The 9,261-nt window shown below is 37.8% G+C and overlaps 1 pseudogene; it reads right to left on the reverse strand.

Annotated features, from left to right (window-relative positions):
- Window positions 1–7,331: 7,331 nt before the first annotated feature.
- On the reverse strand, window positions 7,332–8,174 carry LOC145064568 (eukaryotic translation initiation factor 3 subunit G-like; annotated as a pseudogene).
- Between the last annotated feature and the right edge of the window lie 1,087 nt (window positions 8,175–9,261).

Consider the following 9,261-nt stretch of genomic DNA (forward strand, 5'->3'; position numbering starts at 1 on the left):
CCTTATCCAACAACTTGGATCAGGTACTAAAGCATTTTAGAATGGAAAATTCCAAGAAAAGGGAGTTACCAATCCAAAGCAATACCAAGTTGAGTAAGACTCAAAGCCCGAGTACAGAGGCAGAGGTAGCTGATATGAGCCGAGTACCTTACGCTTTCACAGTTGGCTCGATCATGTATGTTATGACTTGTACTCGCCCTGATGTGGCCTTCGCTTTGAGCATGGTCAGCAGATATCAGGGAAACCCTGGTAGAGCCCATTGGACTGCAGTTAAGAATATTCTTAAGTACCTTTGGAGGACCAAGGAATGGTTTCTTATCCTCAGTGGGAGTGATGACTTAAGGGTACGAGGGTAAAGTGATGCTAATTTCCAGACAGATTGGGATAATTACCGTTCGCAGTCAGGCTGGGTCTTTACCCTTAATGGAGGAGCAGTGACTTGGAAAAGTTCCAAGCAGGAGATTGTGGCTGATTCAACGTGTGAATTAGTGTACATTGCAGCAAGTGAAGCGTCGAAAGAGGCAATATATGTAACACCCAGAATCAAAAAGACCAAGAAATGAAAGAAAACCCTAAGTCAAATGGGTCAACTCGTCGAGTCCAAGGAGGAACACGACGAGTCGGAGCGGGAACCGGGGGATCGGGTAAGTGACCAACTCGGCGAGTCGGCCTCAAGGACTCGGTGAGTCTGGTCTGAAGAGTGAAAACCCTAAATCCGGGACTTTAGGCACTATTTATGCATCTTATTCTCTCAATTAGGGTTTCTTATAGCCCTTATAGTCCAGAACCCCAAACCCTAGCCACCATAACCATTTTTGGAGAAAGATCTACCCTTGGTGAGGTAATTTGAAGCTTGGAAGAGAGGAGATTCACAGTGGTGCAAGAGGAGACCTTGGATCTAGAGTTGGTGGAACTTTTTAGAGCATTTGGAGGTAATGAATTGGTATCCTTGGTTTTCTCCTTTCTAGATCCATCTTTCATGGAGTTTTAGGGTTTCTTTGAGAGTATGTGATGAGAAGTTGGTGCACAAGTTAGATCTGGAATTGAAACTCCAGATCTGAGCTCTATTTGGATTGAAAATGCAGAAAGCCATGTTAGTTGCTATGCAAAAGCCTTTCCCCATGAGTTGAGTTCCTCTCTAGCTTGGTTTTTGGTATTATGAGGCAAGAAGCACGTAAAGTTAGCAACTTTATGTTGCTAATGGACTCTAGGAACCCAGATCTATTGTTTGGAGCAAAGGAGAAGCTCTGTGACTCGAAATTATGGAAATGCAAGTATGGACTCGGCGAGTCTGGGAGATGACTCGGCAAGTCGGGCTAGATATCAGGCTTGAGTCGCGTAGTAACTCGGCGAGTTGGATGAAGATAGGCAGGAACTCGACGAGTTGGAAGAACAACTCGACGAGTCTGTTGAAGATTTTCTAGGACTCGGTGAGTCTGTTCTTGGACTCGACGAGTCAAGTCGTGAAACCCCAAACCCTTCAAGTTAAGACTCGTATCAGTGAGTGGAGTGGGGACTCAGTGAGCTGGGCAGGGCAGAACTCGGAAATCAGTAGACTTGGCGAGTCAGGGGCTGAATCGGCGAGTCGAGTCGCGAATGAAAGGATCCTGAGCGTATGAGCTCGGCGAGTCAGTAGGCAGACTCGGCGAGTAGGGTTGACCTGGAAGGTTGACTTTGACCAGGACTTTGACTTTGACTAGAGTTGACTTAGTTTAACTGTTGAAGGGCAGTTGGGACTAAGTGTTATATTTGGTATTAGTAGATCGGGGAGTCATTGGAGTAGCAGTGCGGGAGTTGTAAGATAGTAGTCAGTAGGGTATCAGCAAGAACTTCAGCGGTGCAGGTGAGTTTCCTTCCAGTAGGAACGGGTCTACGGCCACAATGCCGACCCGTTTAGTTAGCAGTAGTTCTGGACTTCGGTCCGATGCAGTAGTTCAGTATGCTTGGTGTCTCTGTGATTCAAGCATGTTTCTGTGTTATGTGTTCCGGACTTCAATCCGATGCAGTGTGTAGTATATGTGTTTATGCTAGTTGATATGTGTTCATGCTATGCTATGTTCAGTCAGTCCTGGACTTCGGTCCAATGCAGGGGAAAAGGTCCCAGTCAGTCCGAGCTTCGGCCCGATGCAGTTTCCGGACTTCGGTCCGATGTAGGGGGCAAGGCCCCAGTTAGTCTGGGCTTTAGCCCGATGCGGTTTCCAGACTTCGGTCCGATGCAGGGGGAAAGGCCCTAATTAGTTCGGGCTTCGACCCGATGCAGTTAGTGTGGGCTTTGGTCCAATGCAGTTTCCAGACTTCGGTCCGATGCAGGTGGCAAGGCCCCAGTTAGTTCGGACTTCGACCCGATGCAGTTTCCGGACTTTGGTCCGATGCAGTGGGCAAGGCCTAGTATATGCTTTATATGTTATTGTATGGTATGTGGTAGATTGGGGAGCTTACTAAGCTTTGTGCTTACAGTTTTCAGTTTTGGTTTCAGGTACTCAGTTTTCAAAAGAGGAGCTCGGGAAGATTGCAGTGTACACACCATAGCTAGTCAGCCTGGGATGTTTTACTCTGATAACATGAATATGTTTTGAACTAATACTCCAGATTTACGTTAAGAATTATGTTATGGTTTGACAATCATGGTTTAAGTAATGTTATTTAAACAAAATTTTTAGACTGTATTTTTGGGATGTTACAAGTTGGTATCAGAGCCTTGGTTTGAGGGATTCGGATACACTTCGGTGGGTCTGAACTCAAACTAAGGAAACGGTAAAAAGGTTTTCAAAAAAAAAAACATTTTCGAAAAGAATTTTGAGAAAAGAAAAGAGTTTTAGAAAAAGTGAAAAGAATTTTTTTTAGAAAGAAAAGAACTTTGAAAAGAGATAAAGGGTGTGGTGCATACAATCAGCCGAGCTCAAGTAAGTACTCCCAAATTACCCATACAAGTTATGTTATCGGTTTAGCTTCAGTTTCATATCAGTTCAGTTTCAGTTTCAGTAGAACAACATGCTAGTATAGGACTAAGGATCTAGGAGGATGCCTTATGTGCCTGCTTTATGTGTTTCAGCTTGATAAGAATTGCATGCTCACTGTTCGACTGGACTCGCCGAGTTCATGGGGAAGACTCGACGAGTCCATGACCAAATTCATCCTACTCGTCGATTAGGATCATGCACTCGACGAGTAGGTACGTGCTGGGCAGTTTTCTGGATTTTGTTGCTAGAAATGGGCTAGAATCATTATCCCAAACTGTTTTGGACTTGTAAAATCTGTTTTTCAAAGTGGTAATTATTGTGTTAACCCATTTTAAATGACTATTATCAAGTTTCAAGTTTTATATGTGTTTTTGTAGTTCTTAAAAAATGTTGATTATGAATGTTCATGCTTACACTACTAAAAAAACAGCCTTTTACGATGCGCAATGTGTGTCGTAAAACGCTCAGACGACGCGCAAATGCGTGTCAAGGAAGGCCATGTCATAACGAGAGACGACATGCTTTTGCACGTCATCTATTTACGACGTGCAATTACGACACGCATTTACGACGCGCATTTATGACACGCATTGCGTATCAAGGAAGATCTTGTCATAAAGGAAGATGACACGCATTTGCGTGTTGTACTCTTACAAAGCGCATTTACGACTCGCATTGCGTATCATTAAAGCCCCTGTCAAGAAAGGCCATGTCATAAATGAAGATGACACACATTTTTACGTATCATAATTTTAAATGTTTAAAAAATAATATTATTTACATATTTACTAATTTTCAAATTGAATTTGTATTTAATCTCATAATATAAAATAAAATATCATATACAAAAAATACAATCCATTACATAAAATTTAATGTCATACAAATAACCATTCCATGGAAAGATAAAACAAATCAATAGAAGTTGTAACAAAAATTTACAAACTAATTAGATACAAAAATATAAAAAAAAATATACCCTCAAATTCTTTTCAAAGTCTAATCTCCATGTCAGCTCTTCAACTCACTTCTCCGGTTTGTCCTTAGCTTCTCTAAGGGCTCCAGCATCTCTTGCAGCCTGTGACAACATATAGCTCCCATGTTGCAGCTTTTGATGTAATACAGTAACCATTATCCCATCTTATGTGGATCCCCTCACTTGGATATAGAAAGTCAAGCTCCATCACCTACACCAAAAACACATTAATCCACTCTCTAGTCATACTCAGAAGATACATTATTATTATTATAACTAGTATTATCATATAGCATTCAAATTTATCGAAAATAGAATTGTTTTCATATAAATCACATACCTGGACATACATGCTACATACATCACTTATCTCGATTCCATGCTAATAAAAAAAATATATAGGAAAATAAGTATACCTTAGGTCTTAAATATTCATGGACCTGAAATGTTGAAACTGGACCAGAGTCCATGTTGATGTCCCATAACTTCACAACACAAACTAACACCTATATGACTTAATTTTATATGTTATAGAAAAATAAATGCTGGATGAGTTGGTTTTTAAATGGACATGATAGAAAGTATCTAATACAACATAAGAGGAACAAATCAGAAACCTTAAGGGTCATGTAATCACGACTTAGGAAATTTAGGATTACAGTTAAATCAACACTTGTTGAACTGTTCTTGATGTCATCAACTTCAAAATTTACCTCATTCTGATTTGTAAGTTGATCCACTGTGAAAAATTTGAACACATTAGCAAATTTCTAAGAAAAGATAAAACTAAAACACATATCAAAGAAAAATATAATTATAAATAAAAAACAATTTTGATACCATATCTAGAAGGCAGATATCAAGGGCATAATAGTAATTTTTCTATATTACTAAGAAACTGTCGAATCCAAATGCATCAGCATCAATATTAGAATAATAAAGTAAGTACAACAGCAAAGCAGAAAAGTACTTTTTCCTCTTCTTGTCTAGCAATTGGATGCCCAGGCATAAGTATTGCCATCACTACCCCTCTGCTTCCTACAAACAAATATCAAAAGTAAATAATAATTTATTAATTTCAAACATATTTGAAGAAAAAGAAGAGATTAAATATCTGGTCTTTAAGTATCACAGGAAGAACAACCAAAGAAACTTCATGCTGCAGGACATTATATGGCATCTGCATATTTTCATAGGCATACCATCAACCAAAACAAGTTTAATAAAAAAGAAAAAAAACAGAGTGCTTAAGAATGTGAGAAATTACATTAACATGGGTCATCCCATATAAGAGCACTTCAGGGCAATGCTTAAAGGGTATTCAAGCAGCAATCGAACAGACTTTGCAAGGCCTCTTTCAGCCAGCTGGTATAAAACCTCCAAAAGATCAAGGCATAACCATGCATGATTTGCATACCCAGATTGAAACTTGGGAGTATTCCACCTATGTCCACAGTGGGACAAAAATAAAAATATCATGTGTTGATGATACAATCTTGAAATATATAAGAATATATGGAGATAAAGATGAATTAGAGGAGGCGATTTCAAACCATTTAAGTGAAAATGGGTGAATTTCGGTTATTTTTTATTGATAACATGTCAAATGGGTAAAATTAAAACTTTAGCTAGAGAGAAAATGGTTTAAAATTAAAAAAATTGGATAATTACTCCAAGCATAATTTTTAATAAACCATATTATATAGGGTTATCACTAAATTTGCTAAAGAACTTTTCAAAATGTTTTCAAGCTGCCAATAAACACATCTTAGTTTAAAAAGGTAAACAACTCATTTTTTTACACATATTTACCAATTATATCAGGTTGAACGTGTTTGCAACTTGAAGACATTTTGAAACAATTCTTTCTCAAACAAATTTAGTGATAACTGATAACCCACCCTATTATATATTACAAGGGTTACTTGCATAAAAATGAAAGTTGATTAAGCTTTTATGCAATTATGCAATTCTCATGGTTAAATATAACAGTGAATTGTGATTTCTCCATCGAACAAGTTTCTTTATTTCAATGGAATGAAAATGAACCATTCCATTCCTTTCATGATTCCATCATACCAAACACTAGTGCTAGTGCTAGATTAGCTTAAGGCCTAAGAATTTTAAAACTTGAAAGTGCATGAAACATAAATTAGGTCTCAATCTCAACCTACATTCGGATGAAGTGTAAATAAATGAAATTATTAGAATATATTCATATGAATGTAATGATTTAATTATATGGTGTTTAAGAAGAATTTTTTAGTCAATTCCTCTCGAAGCTCAGGAAGACCTTCATCTGCACCATATCGACTGATTGAAGACTCCCACACAAGCTCTTTCATCTTTTCTAAAGCAGGTTTTGGTGGTTGCCAATACACAACACCCTGTTTTTTAAGAAAAAACAATTACGAAATAAACAAACATGTCTCTTTTCGGGAAATTGCAAATTTAATCACCTTTCATCATCGCCTTTAAAAACTTCAAATAAGGACCAAAATTGCAAGATTTGGGACCAAAACAGTTATTTACTTTAAATTAAATTAAACAAACACCATGAGTGAGAGTTTGCATTTGCTGATGTCCTTGACTGTGTGAAAGACTTGGAGTTTGCTGATGTGGAACACCACCTTGACTGTGTGAAAGAGGCTGTTGTTGTTGTTGTTGTTGTTGTTGTTGTTGTTGTTCCTTTTGCTGTTGTTGTTGCTGTTGTTCTTGAGGCTTCTGTTGTTGTTCAAACAAAGCCAATTCCTCCGGTTTCTCCCATTGTATGTATTTCAACATATCAATCAATTTAAAAGTAAATAAATAAATAAATAAGAGTTACCTTGCTTTTGCCAGTTGCACTATTGTAGTAATACTTATATCCATCAGGGGACGTGTGCTCAGTCCAGTTACATTTCAAGGATGGCATGAGCGGAGCAGAATTAGGTTGTTGCAATCTAGCAGCAGGAGGAGGTTGCTGAGGTGTGATAAGTTGCAGTTGTTGTTGAAGCTATGAGAAGGCTTTTTGAGACGACTGGTAACTCGCCTGTAAAGTTTGTTTTTGCTGAGTCAGCATCTGAGCGAGGGGTGAAGCTGACTGGTGGACAGGTGGCACCTGATACTCATTTTGGGGTAACATTGTGTTGAAACCATGTGATAGTGTTTGACCACTGGAATTGGGTGCTCTTGTTGTTGACCAACTGGTCTTATGGTGTTGGAGGATGGAGGCTGCGGTGATTTATTTGAACTGAATGCGTTCATCTTAATTGGTCACCTCAATCAAGAATTAGTACCCACTTATCAAATAAAAGAAAAAGAAATAACTTAATGCATTCATCTTAATCGGTCACTTCAATCAAGAATTAGTGCCCTAAATCATCGGGTCTCTAAGTGTAAGAATATTAGTGAGATTATGATGGGAACCAGAGTCCAAATTCACCCGTGGCTGATGACTCTGAAGGGTTTGGGTTCTCAGAGAAGGACTCGGTAGGCTGAGCCAAGTCCTTGTAAGGGCTATTTGAGGTCCAATGGTCTCCTTTCTTCCCACATGTCCTACATACCATCAATACATCTCCTCCTTTCAACATTTGGGCTAATGGGTCTCTAGCTGCATTTGAGTCTTCAACTTTTGTACCTAAAAGACAAAACTTCACATTCACAATCTGCATATCTAACAAGCAGCAATGAAATTGAGATAGATTCCTAAGTTTTTAAATCGGTAGTGATTGACTATTGTCATGATGATTGATATGTGCATAGTGAATTTCAACTGAAACTGTTGATCTAGGCAATAAACCTGATGTAGAAAACTAGGGCTAGATGTAAATAAAGTAATAAACTTCTTCAACTACATATGCCTTAACAATTTCACATAAATAATTATAAAGGATTGTTACAATTATATGAAATTCAGATCTAGGGATGACGTACCTGGAGCCCTTGGTCGCTCAAAGATGATTTCCTTGGTAGAAACCATGGTGAGTCTGGCGCCAACGTCCTCTTGAACGGCATCACCAACTTAGGCCAAGAACGCCTCTCCATGGCGCACTTGCTCAGCCAAGCATTAGTGAGTTTACGGACGCGTGTGGTGGTGGTAATCTTAACCCGATTACCTTCGTCGTTGAGTTTGTACTCAATAAACTTCTTCAACCCGTGTTCGTCGGGTCCAATAACCTGTTTTGGCGGCAAAAATAGTCATAGTCACCGCCATCATCTTCTTCCTCCAATGCGCCCCATCTGGATTTTTGAGCCATGTCTGCGAAGCTGCTAGAATTGTTGCTGAGGGAAAATTAGGGTACGAGATTCGAAGTGGTAATGTGAATAAGATGAAGATGTAATGAAGTCGGTTGTTGTGATTCTCTAGGCTTCAAAATTGATATATTTTTTCGATTCTTTCAAGTTTGAATCAGAATATGAGAAAGAGTTAGGGAAATCAAGAGTGCAATGCTCATCCTTGTTAGGTTGAATGGTCGTGATTGTGAAGATGAAAGATAGAAAAGAGTAGAAAAGAACAAGGCGGCTTTTTGAAAATTTTGGGGATTTCATTTTCCCAGGTTACCAAGAGACGTGCGTTTCATATGAGTTGTTTAGATTAATAGAAAAATTATGTGATAATGTGTTTTTAATCCAAATTAATCTAGAGTTAGTTCACAAAATATGTTTTTGTAACTTGTCTTCAAGTTATATGAAAAGTCATATTTATGAATGTTAAAACTCATAAAAGGTTTCATAGGTTACATAAAATTGAAGAGTCTTTTTCATTAAATGGTTTTATGACTCCATAACTTGCCCTCAAGTTATGGATGTTAAAAAGTCACTTCTTTAAAAGGTGTCATTAAAGAATAAGGAGTTACATAAAATGAAGAGTCTTCATTTTAATGTACATTAAACTCATAAGTTATGAATATGAAAGGTTTTGAATAGTTTCACAACTTGCCCTCAAGTTTTGGAGTTTGTAAAGTCACCCCCCATGTACACTTTAATTCCAAACCTTAGAATTTTAAAAGTTAAAATTCAAACTTTATGGACTTCATTAAATTAATTAAAGTGTTTAATTAAAAGAGTTAATAATTCCATAAAGACATGGTTTAAGTTTAATTAAATTAAGAGTATAGTTTAATTAATAGATTAAACCACCAAGTATTTTAAATGTTTAAAATACACCCTTATACTATTATTATAATTGTAGTTATATAGATATGTATAAGATAAAGTCAATCTTACCATTAGTAGGCCTCATTCACGAAGTCGGTCTATAAGGGGGTATAAGGTTACTGCTTATAAAATGGCAGTTTAATGGGTGTCCACTCTCACTCACCGCTTCCTTGACTAGTGGAGGGT

This window comes from Lactuca serriola, chromosome 7 (genome assembly GCF_051521515.1).
Source record: "Lactuca serriola cultivar US96UC23 chromosome 7, Lser_US96UC23_V15, whole genome shotgun sequence".
NCBI classification, from domain to species: domain Eukaryota; kingdom Viridiplantae; phylum Streptophyta; class Magnoliopsida; order Asterales; family Asteraceae; genus Lactuca; species Lactuca serriola.